Source organism: Oncorhynchus tshawytscha, linkage group LG29 (assembly GCF_018296145.1).
Source record: "Oncorhynchus tshawytscha isolate Ot180627B linkage group LG29, Otsh_v2.0, whole genome shotgun sequence".
Taxonomy (NCBI): Eukaryota; Metazoa; Chordata; class Actinopteri; order Salmoniformes; family Salmonidae; genus Oncorhynchus; species Oncorhynchus tshawytscha.
In genome coordinates, this window is record NC_056457.1 from 12322633 (window position 1) to 12335590 (window position 12958).

Consider the following 12958-nt stretch of genomic DNA (forward strand, 5'->3'; position numbering starts at 1 on the left):
TTTGGGACTCGGACTCAGTGGGTCCACCTGGTAGAAGGAGAACAGATGACAAAACAGAATCATCAGAATGTAGTGTGGAATGTGTGACTCAGTTTCCCTTTGAATGCCTTTCTTCCCTTTTCACTTCCTCTGTCTGTTCATCCTCTCCTTCTCCCTCCATCCCTTCATCCCTCTTTCACTTCCCATTGAACAAGGGTCTAATTCCAGGACTTCATTTTGCAATGTGATGGCATTCCTTTATTTTGCCCTGCTTTCCCTCCCCCCTCCCTCCCTCCCTCCCTCCCTCCCTCCCTCCCTCCCTCCCTCCCTCCCTCCCTCCCTCCCTCCCTCCCTCCCTCCCTCCCTCCCTCCCTCCCTCCCTCCCTCCCTCCCTCCCTCCCTCTCTTTATCGCCAGAGAGCCAAACACCAGTGCGACTTCATCTCGTCCAATCATCCCCCTCTAATACACTTTAAATGGGGCGGCCGCAAGGGTCTGGACGGAGAATTAATAACAGCCAATAAAGCGCACCTCTGGGGCATGGCGGCGAGTCTTTAAGTAAACATTTTGACTTCTTGGGGGGGTCGGGGGCTAGCGACTTGATGAATCGTCGCGGAGCTCGGCGAGGGCTAATTTCTCACTTAGCCGTCCTGATGAGGCCTGCCTAATAGGGGCCTGTGCTGCCTGCTTTGCCTTGCTGATTGTCTGCTTCATGGGTTGGGTTGATTATTGTGCTGCGTTATTATCACGCTGGCCCCTGGCTGTTGTTCCCCCGCAGAGGCCCTGCTCTGTCATCAATCACATCATTCACTACCCTCCTCTCCTCCACTCACTCTGGTCTGTGCTGTACCGTTTATACCAGTGACAGAGAAGAAGGAGAGGGCAAAGAGGTGGGGTGGGAGGAAAGCGGAGCGAGAGGGCGCGCGGGAGAGATTTGTGAGAGAAAGAGAGGGGGAAAAGAGAGAGAGAGAGAGAGAAAGAAAGGAAAAGACAGATATAGAAAAGGGAAAGAGAGCGATGGAAATATAGAGAGGGGGAAAGGAGGGAAAATAGACAGAGACAGAGGGAGAGTCAGAGAGCCCAGGGGGAACTGGGGGATTAGAGTGTGGAAATGAGAGAGGGACCAGCAACCTGTGGGCTCAGCCTCTGGACAGACAGACGGACACGGTCTGGGGGAAGTTGAAGCAACAACTCCATCACTCCACTGGAACTGCCTCTGTGTCTGCATCCCAAAGGGCACCCTATTCCCTACTTCCTTTGACCAGGGCCATAAAATAAGTCCCATATGACTAAAGAGGGAGCCAGAGATCAAGATGACCAGAAGGAAAAATTGTAACCTGACCCGACCGTCCTCTCCTGAAGTTGCTGGTAATACAGTGCCTTGCGAAAGTATTCGGCCCCCTTGAACTTTGCGACCTCTTGCCACATTTCAGGCTTCAAACATAAAGATATAAAACTGTATTTTTTTGTGAAGAATCAACAACAAGTGGGACACAATCATGAAGTGGAACGACATTTATTGGATATTTCAAACTTTTTTAACAAATCAAAAATGGAAAAATTGGGCGTGCAAAATTATTCAGCCCCTTTACTTTCAGTGCAGCAAACACTCTCCAGAAGTTCAGTGAGGATCTCTGAATGATCCAATGTTGACCTAAATGACTAATGATGATAAATACAATCCACCTGTGTGTAATCAAGTCTCCGTATAAATGCACCTGCACTGTGATAGTCTCAGAGGTCCGTTAAAAGCGCAGAGAGCATCATGAAGAACAAGGAACACACCAGGCAGGTCCGAGATACTGTTGTGAAGAAGTTTAAAGCCGGATTTGGATACAAAAAGATTTCCCAAGCTTTAAACATCCCAAGGAGCACTGTGCAAGCGATAATATTGAAATGGAAGGAGTATCAGACCACTGCAAATCTACCAAGACCTGGCCGTCCCTCTAAACTTTCAGCTCATACAAGGAGAAGACTGATAAGAGATGCAGCCAAGAGGCCCATGATCACTCTGGATGAACTGCAGAGATCTACAGCTGAGGTGGGAGACTCTGTCCATAGGACAACAATCAGTCGTATATTGCACAAATCTGGCCTTTATGGAAGAGTGGCAAGAAGAAAGCCATTTCTTAAAGATATCCATAAAAAGTGTTGTTTAAAGTTTGCCACAAGCCACCTGGGAGACACACCAAACATGTGGAAGAAGGTGCTCTGGTCAGATGAAACCAAAATTGAACTTTTTGGCAACAATGCAAAACGTTATGTTTGGCGTAAAAGCAACACAGCTCATCACCCTGAACACACCATCCCCACTGTCAAACATGGTGGTGGCAGCATCATGGTTTGGGCCTGCTTTTCTTCAGCAGGGACAGGGAAGATGGTTAAAATTGATGGGAAGATGGATGGAGCCAAATACAGGACCATTCTGGAAGAAAACCTGATGGAGTCTGCAAAAGACCTGAGATTGGGACGGAGATTTGTCTTCCAACAAGACAATGATCCAAAACATAAAGCAAAATCTACAATGGAATGGTTCAAAAATAAACATATCCAGGTGTTAGAATGGCCAAGTCAAAGTCCAGACCTGAATCCAATCGAGAATCTGTGGAAAGAACTGAAAACTGCTGTTCACAAATGCTCTCCATCCAACCTCACTGAGCTCAAGCTGTTTTGCAAGGAGGAATGGGAAAAAAATTCAGTCTCTCGATGTGCAAAACTGATAGAGACATACCCCAAGCGACTTACAGCTGTAATCGCAGCAAAAGGTGGTGCTACAAAGTATTAACTTAAGGGGGCTGAATAATTTTGCACGCCCAATTTTTCAGGTTTTGATTTGTTAAAAAAGTTTGAAATATCCAATAAATGTCGTTCCACTTCATGATTGTGTCCCACTTGTTGTTGATTCTTCACAAAAAATACAGTTTTCTATCTTTATGTTTGAAGCCTGAAATGTGGCAAAAGGTTGCAAAGTTCAAGGGGGCCGAATACTTTCGCAAGGCACTGTAGGCTACACGAGGAGTTGGGCAACCTTTCTCATGTGGAATGCCAATTGATCGTACTATTTCTACCGATCTGCGTGCCAGTTATGGTTTTCAGATTCACATTTTCATGGAACAGTTCAATTTAATTTATAATAACGTCTTCGTATCTCAAAGTCATTGTCAAGTGGTTAATCAAAATTTGATCCAAATCTAAATGAAAATGATACAAACTTTAAAAAGTTACTTCTATTGCCATTGTCAAAACTAACCTACATAAAGCCAACAAATAAAACATTGCAGCCTGCAGGTAGAAAATATCCTGATAAAAATAAATATCCTATAAATCACATTGGCTTCGCATGGCCTGTCTGCAATGAACTTGAAACATTGTATCAACTATTAACTTAGGTCAGGCCTGAAGCTGGTGCTAGCAAACTTGCAACATTTAATCAAATATTCTAGGCCCTCAGAGTTTCTCACACTTCAAGTGAGATCAGGACAGACACAACTGTAGGTGATTTGCTTAAGGGATAAAAAGTAATCAGGTAGGCCTATTTTATGATGTTTCCACTAGATCAGAGCATGACATTTTTCCCTTTCACGCTGAGTGGTTATCGAAAGGGAGAGAGCTGGAAAGATTTTTCAAATACATTGAGGAACTATTGTCATTCTCTATGGATGGAAAAACAGACTTTGTTTGCTTGCTGTCTGAGATGAAGAAAACTATTACTTTGAGAAGCTCCACAGCTCATTAGTGGTGGTGCTTTAAGCCAATCAGAAATACTATCAGATCTCCAAATGAGCACAAGTCAACATTTTTGGTGCAGGCCAGGTAGCCTATAGGCCTACTTCTTTCTATGTGTAATCAGGTGTACCTCGTTACTCAACATTGACACGAGCGCTCCAAACTAAAGACAATGACGAAATTGACAAAACTCAAAATGGAATTAAATAAACCAAAACAAAAATGTCCAATCCGATAATGAAAACGATAGAAGACTGGAATAATAATATATTGAACGCGTTAACAGAAATGACTGTAACCAAACAAACATTGTAGATTAGAAATGAAAGGAATTAACGGTAAATGTAATACTGGTGATATATGTAATGAGGAATTGATACACTAACAAGCAAACGCAAACAATTCATACAATTAAGTTAGGAGACAATGAATGAGCACAAATTGGTGTGAGAGAGAGCGTATTCAGGAGAGAGATGTCCATTGTGCATATTAGCCACGCTCCCCTTCTTCTTGGACTGCGCCATCCCCTAGGCCTGCGCAAAGGATGAGTCTCGGCCTGCGCAATGGATGAGTCTTGGCCTGTGCAATGGATGAGTCTTGGCCTGTGCAATGGACGAGTCTCGGCCTGTGCAATGGATGAGTCTCGGCCTGCGCAATGGATGAGTCTCGGCCTGCGCAATGGATGAGTCTCGGCCTGCGCAATGGATGAGTCTCGGCCTGCGCAATGGATGAGTCTCGGCCTGCGCAATGGATTAGTTCACTGAGATGGGCACGAATGAGACAGGTGTCTCATGTGCCATAAAAAATACATTTATATAAACACTACATGACTAAAAGTATGTGGACACCTGCTCGTCGAACATCTCAATCCAAAATCATGGGCATTAATATGGCGTTGGCCCCCACTTTGCTGCTATAACAGCCTCCACTCTTCTGGGAAGGCTTTCCACTAGATGTTGGAACATTGCTGCTGGGAATTGCTTCCATTCAGCCACAAGAGCATTAGTGAGGTCGGGCAATGATGTTGGGCGATTAGGCCTGGCTCGCAGTCGGCGTTCCAATTCATCCCAAAGGTGTTCGATGGGGTAGAGGTCAGTTCCTCTTCGACAGACCATTTATGTATGGACCCCGCTTTGTGCATGGAGGGGGGGCATTGTCATGCTGAAACAGTAAAGGCCTTCCGCAAACTGTTGCCACAAAGTTGGAAGCTCAAAATCGTCTGGAATGTCTTTGTATGCGCGTTAAGATTTCCCTATAGTGGAACTAAGGGGCCTAGCCCAGACCATAAAAAACTGCCCCAGACAATTATTCCTCCTCCGTCAAACTGTACAGTTGGCACTATGCATTGGGGCAGGTAGAGTTCTCCTGGCATCCGCCAAACCCAGATTTGTCTGCCGGACAGCCAGATGGTGAATCATGATTCATCACTCCAGATAACCTGTTTCCACTGCTCCACTGCTTCAGCACTCAGCTGTCCCGTTCTGTGAGCTTGTGTGCCCTACAACTTTGCGGCTGAGCCATTGTTGCTCCTAGACGTTTCCACTTCACAGCACTTACAGTTGATGGGTGCAGCTCTAGCATGGCAGAAATGTGACTGACTTGTTGGGAAGGTGACATCCTAGGACGGTGCCACTTTGAAATTGACTGAGCTCTTCGGGAAGGGCCATTCTACTGCCAATGTTTGTCTATGGAGATTGCATGGCGTCATGCTCGATTTTATACACCGGTGCAGTAATGGGTGCGGTTGAAATAGCCAAATCCACTCATTTCAAAGGGTGTCCACACCCCTTGAAATTACTACTGCTCGACAAAAAAAAGTTTTGGTCGATCCAACAGTCTATTAGACCAAACAATCGACTAATTGTTGCTAGCACCCAGTGTGTCCAGCTGTATGAGTTGACTGTATGTAACTATGGAAGTACATTATCTTGGGAAGGACGTCTGCTTAACGCAATGACACAAGTCTAATGATATGAATGGATCCTCTATGGAGACATTGCATTAGGGATGACTATGCCAATATGAATGGAAGTTCTACTGTATGTGGACAAACTGTATTAGCTATCTAGAGGTCTTTAGGAGTGTGAGTAGTTGTATGTGGAGACATGGAGAGGAAGGCCTCCTGTGGAGATGGAGGGAGGAAGGGAGGCAGGGATGGAGGGAGGGAGAGATGGAGGAGAGGAGGCAGTTCGATGGTCCCCAGGGCCATGCAAGGAGACCCCCTCTCAAAGCCGTACCTGCTCCCTCTACAGCCCCCCTACCATCTCTCTGCTTGATCCCACTCACTATGAGGTGTGTGTGTGTGTGTATTAGTGTATGTGCATTTTTTCATTAACAAAGGAATTCCTCTGCTTCCCCCCATCCACTCCCTAGGGTCCCCTCTCTTCCTGATGCTGTGCATACATACACTTGTAGATGAAAAGTCACACAAGCCCAAACAGTGTACATACACTCGCACACAGAACAGCTCACACACTCTCAAATACAGTAGAGAGCATCTCTCGCTCTCATTTTGACACCTGCTGAGGTACCCAGAGTGAAAAAAAAACACAGTGGTAAACATACTAAGCAAAGTACAGGAGAGATGTGTGGGTCGAGTAGGTTCAGGTTTTGTGGTGTCTCGCTTGAGAGCCTTCCCGACGCGTGGTGTGTCGTGTGCCGATACGACCCTCGCTCTTTGCTCCGCTCTGAATTCCATGCGGTCACTTAACCCCATTTTAGGGCCAAAGACTCAAATTGGTGAATTTAGGCGGGAAACGTGTATTTACCATGACGAACTGAATGGCTAGGAGCGAGTTGGAAAAAGAGGCTTATTTGTATAATAATCATTGTTGTGGGGATTCAAGTCAAGATGGGCCAACATCTCAAGGGCCCACGTACTGGTTTAGGAATTACGGACAAATGACGGCTAGACTTCACGTATTGTGTTTCTTGGCTGCTGCCGTACTGTGTTTTACCTGGATATCAGTTTGCAATTGTTGGGTTCTGCTTGGAAACGAAATACCTGAACTAGCATCTTTTCCCTCTTTTATGCCAAGTGGAGAAAGTGTACAGAACATATACTCTGTGGCTTCGTGGGGGGAAATGAATCGAGTCAAAGTAAAAGCGAGAGAGAGAGCGAGCGACCCAATACCGCGTAACCATTCCACCAAGGGAAAAGGGCTGACTGCTTTTTCCATTGTTTCAGTCTTGGGGACTTTTGGGGTCCCAGTTGCTCTTCGTACACCAGTGCGACTCAAACAAATACAGTGCACAATAAATAAATAAGCTAATAGGCGGAGGGCTGGGGGAACGGGGAACGCTAGAGGATGCCGGAGGTTTCCATTGTGGCCCGGCTCTTTATTTGTCCCTTATCTATTGGGTAGCAAGCGCAAAAGAAGCATCGTGTAAGCATTACGATTACATCGTGTGGGTTTGTTACCCAGGAATGTAAGATGCACTCAGCTCGTCGCTGTCTGAAACGACACACGGTCCCTCGCCAGTCCTCCAAAGCATCTTAAGTAGAGAGGTCTGGGAGACGGAGGCACTCGACGAGCATAATCGCATTAGCTCCGCCGAAAGCCACCGATGAGCTGCGTTGTTGCACTGTTTGTCCTTGACAACAACATTTAAACCAACCCTCTCCCACGTGCTTTGCAGTCGCACCTCCCCACTCCCAAATAACCGCATGGATTTGGTACTTCGGACAAAAAGCCCCAGTTTTGTTGAAATGATTCCTCCCGAGGTGTACCTGTCGGAGACGGGTAGATGTTTGTGGACTTCTTTGAAGGGTAACAGACGAGAATCATAGCTATTTCACCCCTCCATTTCAGGTCTGGTTCATTAGTCACTTCATCTAGAACTCATTGCCCCACAAACAGTTCAGATGTCGAGGTGTGGTGTCGCCCACTCTGACAGAACAATATCTAAACGTGTGAACGACTTAGAGTTTAAACAGCCCGACCATGTCACTGAACACAAAAGGGTGAGAAAGGGCTAGACTGAACAAGTTGAATGGCATGTGTGTGTGCGAGTGTGTGTGTGTGTGGTGAGGCGTAACTAATTGCTACTAAATGGCCCTTACTTCAGGGGACGATCCCCCATCAGCTGTAGGCCAGACTAAGTGCCATTTGGGCACAATGTTAAGTCTCATCCCTTTTGAATGGGACCCACCACCAAATCCTCCATCCAGCAGAGAATCCCTCTTCCCGTTCCCCTCCCATAGGGCCAAGGGCATCCCCATATCCCCATCAGTGCAGTGTTGCACACAGCATGGCGACCTAAGTATGTGCTATTCACTCAATGACACCATTGAGCTTGTAATTGTGAACGTCTCTCTAGTCTCTTCAATGTGGGGATTGACCTGGGGATTGAACCGCCAACCTCTGACCATTTGGTCACACTTGAGGTTCGCTAACCACTCCACCTCTCATCTGTTTCTCTCGGGCTTGCCTCCCGAATGGCACACTATTCCTTATATAGTGCACTACTTTTGACCAGAGCCCTATCCTTCAACCACACCCCCATCCCTCTCCAAAGCGAGTACATGGGGGCCCAGGCCCCTTGCAGAGGGTTTCTGGTTATACCCACTACCTCCTCACCCCACAGTGTTTTAGTTATTCCAGCTGTGCTTGAGCTCTTAATGTTGTGCAAACACACACACACACACACACACACACGGATCTCCTTTGTCTTGTTCACGATGAGGGAGAGGCCAGGATAGCACCCTCTCCCTCAACGTGATCAAGACAAAGGAGATGATGGTGGACTACAGGAAAAGGAGGGCAGAGCACGACCCCCATTCTCATCGACGGGGCTGCAGTGGAGCAGGTTGAGAGCTTCAAGTTCCTTGGTGTACACATCACCAACGAACTATCATGGTCCAAACACTCCAAGACAGTCGTGAAGAGGGCACGACAACGCCTATTCTTCCTCAGGAGATCGAAAAGATTTGGCATGGGTCCTCAGATCCTCAAAAAGTTCTACAGCTGCACCATCGAGAGCCTCCTGACTGGTTGCATCACCGCCTGGTATGGCAACTGCTCGGCCTCCGACAGCAAGGCGCTACAGAGTGTAGTGCGTACGGCCCAGTACATCACAGGGGCCAAGCTTCCTGACATCCAGGACCTCTATACCAGACCGTGTCAGAGGAAGGCCCTAAAAATTGCTAAAGACTCCAGCCACCCAAGTCATAGACTGTTCTGTCTGCTACCGCACGGCAAGCGGTACCGGAGTGCCAAGTCTAGGTCCAAAAGGCTTCTTAACAGCTTCTACCCCCAAGCCATAAGACTCTTGAACAGCTAATCAAATGGCTACCTGTACTATTTGCATTTTTACGCTGCTGTCACTTTACCTCTACCTACATGTACATATTACCTCAATTACCTCGAGTAACCTGTGCCCCCGCACATTGACTCTGTACCGGTACCCACTGAATATAGCCTCGCTAATGTTATTTCGTTGTTGCTCTTTAATTATTTGTTATTTTTCTTTTTTCTTCTTTTTAAAAATGTGTATTTATTTTTTACTTTAGTTTTTTTTAGTAAATACTTTTCTTAACACTTATTTTTCTTAAAACTGCATTGTTGGTTAAGGGCTTGTAAGTAAGCATTTCACTGTAAGGTCTACTACACCTGTTGTATTCGGGTTGTATGTGACAAATAACATTTGATTTGATTTGATGCGCGTGCACCTCCTCACTCTTTCCGGATTGAACCGTTTCCTCCATTGATGGAACGATGCCTGTTACTTTTTTCCTCTCTCATATTCCTCTCGTTTTCCATTCTTTCTCTTTTTCTCTCCTCATCTTTAACCCTGTTCATCCCTCTCTCTATTTATCCTACATTATTCCTCCATCTCCCCCTCCCCCCTCTCTCTCTGTGCTGTAGTGTGTTTGTGTCAATGAGCGTCAGATAAAAGGATCTCGGTGGTCGCTGATGTAATGATGATGAATGCTGCAGCACTGCCAGTCCCCCACCCTCAGGGATCCCCCGGCACCGTGCTGCTCCCCCCACCCCCCAATTTGGAAATACACCCTCAGCATTTTTCTCACAAATATTATCTGAGTTTATATAAGTTTCCATTCTATGTAAATTCAGGACAGCAATAGATTGTGACTAGTTTGATTTCTTCGATAATGTTCTCCTTAAGCAGTTACAAAAATTAAAGGATTTTTCAAAGCCAATGTTTGTGGCTTGTTGTTTAACCCGGTGTGAAGAGAAAACACAGATTCTCTTTTTTGATCAAAGGCAAAAGTTTATTTCGGTGTTTGACTTTGATGTGCACCATTTGCAGATGACTTTCAACTCCGAGCCTTTGTCACCAAAGCGTATAATTTATGTTAAATTGATTTGCTTAATGTGCTTATAAAATAAGAATGTTTTTTCCCCCTTACCAACAGTCTGAATTGTGGTATTTTAAACCTGTTTAATCGCCTCCCTTTCTGTGGGAAAGGATTATGGTGGCACACAAATAAAGAATACACCCTTTCATTCTCCCTTCACTAATTGAGTGTGGGACAGTCATTTCAAGGAATAAACATTAATATGAAATGTACATTTTATTTTGGGTAACGACTGCAACCGATGCGTGGTTCATAATGCCTTCTTTTGTAAGGTGCTTACTGAGCGAGCAAAGACCAAACCCTTCTGTTAAACAGACAGAGAATAAACATCATACAGCCACTGTAAAATGTTGGGGATTTTTTGTTGTGATGTCTCATGCAAACGTGGCGGAGTATGTGATTTTCTACACACTGGTTGAATCAACATCGTTTCGGCATAATTTCAAAGAAATTATGTTCAACCAATGTGGAAGAGATGTTAAAATGACTTTTTGTGCCCAGTGGGTATTGACATGTAAGTAGATTAGTGTGTATTCCCTAACAGCTAAGGTTCAGGGTGGATGCCCTACAGTACATGACGACATACAGTATCGTGAAGTACTGTATAATATCATGTGCCTCCCTGAGAGAAACCGTCAGGATAGAAAATATCGTTATCATTTCCTGGCCTAGATTGGAATCGCCCTCCATGTACTTACAATGTGTCATACTTATGACTTACTCAGTAACGATAATGGTTATAACTAGATTAGGTCATAACTGGGGCTCAGAGTTTCCCCCGGGCCAGGTGACATAGGAAAAACTCTGGGCACCGCTGATAACCCATGTACTGCATGTGTCCAGAAAACACAACTCGGGGGTTCAAAATCAGATATCAGTTACATGGCTTGCGTGTGAAGACACTGATAAAAGGTAGCGAGAAGTAGAAAAAGAGAGGTTTTCAAGAAAAACAAGACAGAAGGAGAGAGAGAGACAGACAGAGAGGAACACCTGCAGGACGGGGGTGATTGGATGTAGCAGTCAGAGGGATTATGGGTGAAAAGGTCCCGCTTTTAATTGCCGCTCTGGAACCACGGACCGCTCCGACCGCCTCGTGGAACACAAAAGGGCGGTCAGCCACGCTTGAGTGGCCTGGAGCTGTGAATATTTGCTCTAGCAATGGAATGTTTATGCCCCTGCTTTCTCCTCACCCCTCACTCCTCCCCCAGTAGATTTCCCCCTTCTGAATCGGAACATCCCCCCTGTCTTCCAACCTTTTCTTTCTCTCTTTCCCCCTCTCCTCTGACTCACCTGGGAGGAGGCAGAGAGGTTTGAGGGCTCAAACACGGAAGGGAGTGCATGCAGACACGCACCGGCAAAAGCACGGGCATGCCAAGGGTCAGTCTATGATGGGAGGAGTTTCTTTCCCTTCTTCCTTTTCTTCTTTTTTTTTCTCTTCTTCTTCGCTTTTGCAAGAAGTTCAATCGTCCGAACGGTGTAGCGTGTAATTTAAAGGGGGGTGGCAGAAAAACCTGACTCAGGGGCTCTATTGTCTGATCTCCCCTCTGCCTGAGATGGACTGTCAGTCGAGGGGCGCCTCACGTTTGAGTTTCTATGGTTGCGGGCCGCTGAAAGAGGTTGAGCGGCTTGCTGTCTCTCTCGACCCAGGACCTAAATCGATGGCGAGCTCAGGAACTCTCTCTCTCTCACACACACACACACACACACACACACACACACACACACACACACACACACTTGTTGTTCTCCTAAAAATAGAAACATCTCTGAATCTAACCCAAAACTAAAACACTCATCCTATCAAAGGCATACCAGTGATTTGAGATGAGATCTGTTGTAGAAAGGGTGAAACAATGTCTGGAGTGACATGGTACACATGTATTCATGTGGGAGTGATTAGAGGAAGAGCTCTTGTTTAATTCTGTTTTGATTGGTTGGGGAGTAATTGCTGTTTTTTTTTGGTGGTAACGCCACGATTGCTTACAGATGTTGTTGTCAGTTAGAAATGGACGGCAGACTGAGTTTTTTCAGGAGGGTTGGACAAAAAATGAACAAAACGCATGTTTGTCTTTATTTGAAAGAAAAATTTGCATAGACTAAATATTTCCAGCAATTATCCTTGAATTATGGCATGTTTCAGGGTCTAAAAGAAGCAGAGGCATCATGCCCATAGGGGGCACGTGCCCCCTCAGATTTATCTTTAAAAAAAGATAAAAAAATAAACATACCAAAAAACAACAATCTGCAATACCAACCACTTGAAGCTGGCTTTAGCTAGTCCAGACAGGTTCCCAATCTCCCAACCACTTAACTAGCTACCAGGAAGCCCTTTCAGGCTATCAATCAAGTTTTACCCAGATTTTTGAAGAGATGCAGAGAAGCATATTTTGTTTCTTTAAAAAAAGAACCACCAGTCAGGACGATACAGACAGTTCAAGAGGGTATGCTCAGATATGCAGAAAAATAGACTTAAACAGAATTAAACAGAATGATTATGGCTCTAGATTGCAGGAAAAAGCTGTTTCAGGTGTTTTAAAATGCAAACTTATAGCCCCCCTCCAGACCACCCCCGTCATTCTCACGTACTTTGTGCCCCCTCAGATTTCTGCGGTGCATGACGCCCCTGAAAAGAAGGGCTTGCAGTGGATTTCAATGATCCCATGTTTTAAGTGGTTTAGCACCATGTTGGGTTACTGTCTCCATGGCTAAGATTCAGGGAAGACTTGACCCAAGTCGAGGTTCTGAACTAAGACGATGTGCTACTATAGACTGTTGGCTGAACTCCTCTTTAAAACGGAGAGATAGAATTAACCAAAACAACATTTATTCTTCGAGAGAAGGAGAAATTGCCTGGCAGCATATTATTCCCAAAAGGACCCCTAGACAAGCCTTCATTTTTGGGGTTGTGAATGTTTCTCTGTAGTATCCCCTG

At 45.5% G+C, this 12958-nt stretch overlaps 1 protein-coding gene across 3 annotated transcripts in view; it reads left to right on the top strand.

The window, feature by feature from the left end:
* Positions 1-12958, top strand: part of LOC112227917 (transcriptional activator GLI3-like) — a 144122-nt gene that overhangs the window by 16182 nt on the left and 114982 nt on the right. The gene's annotated exons all lie outside the window — the stretch shown is intronic.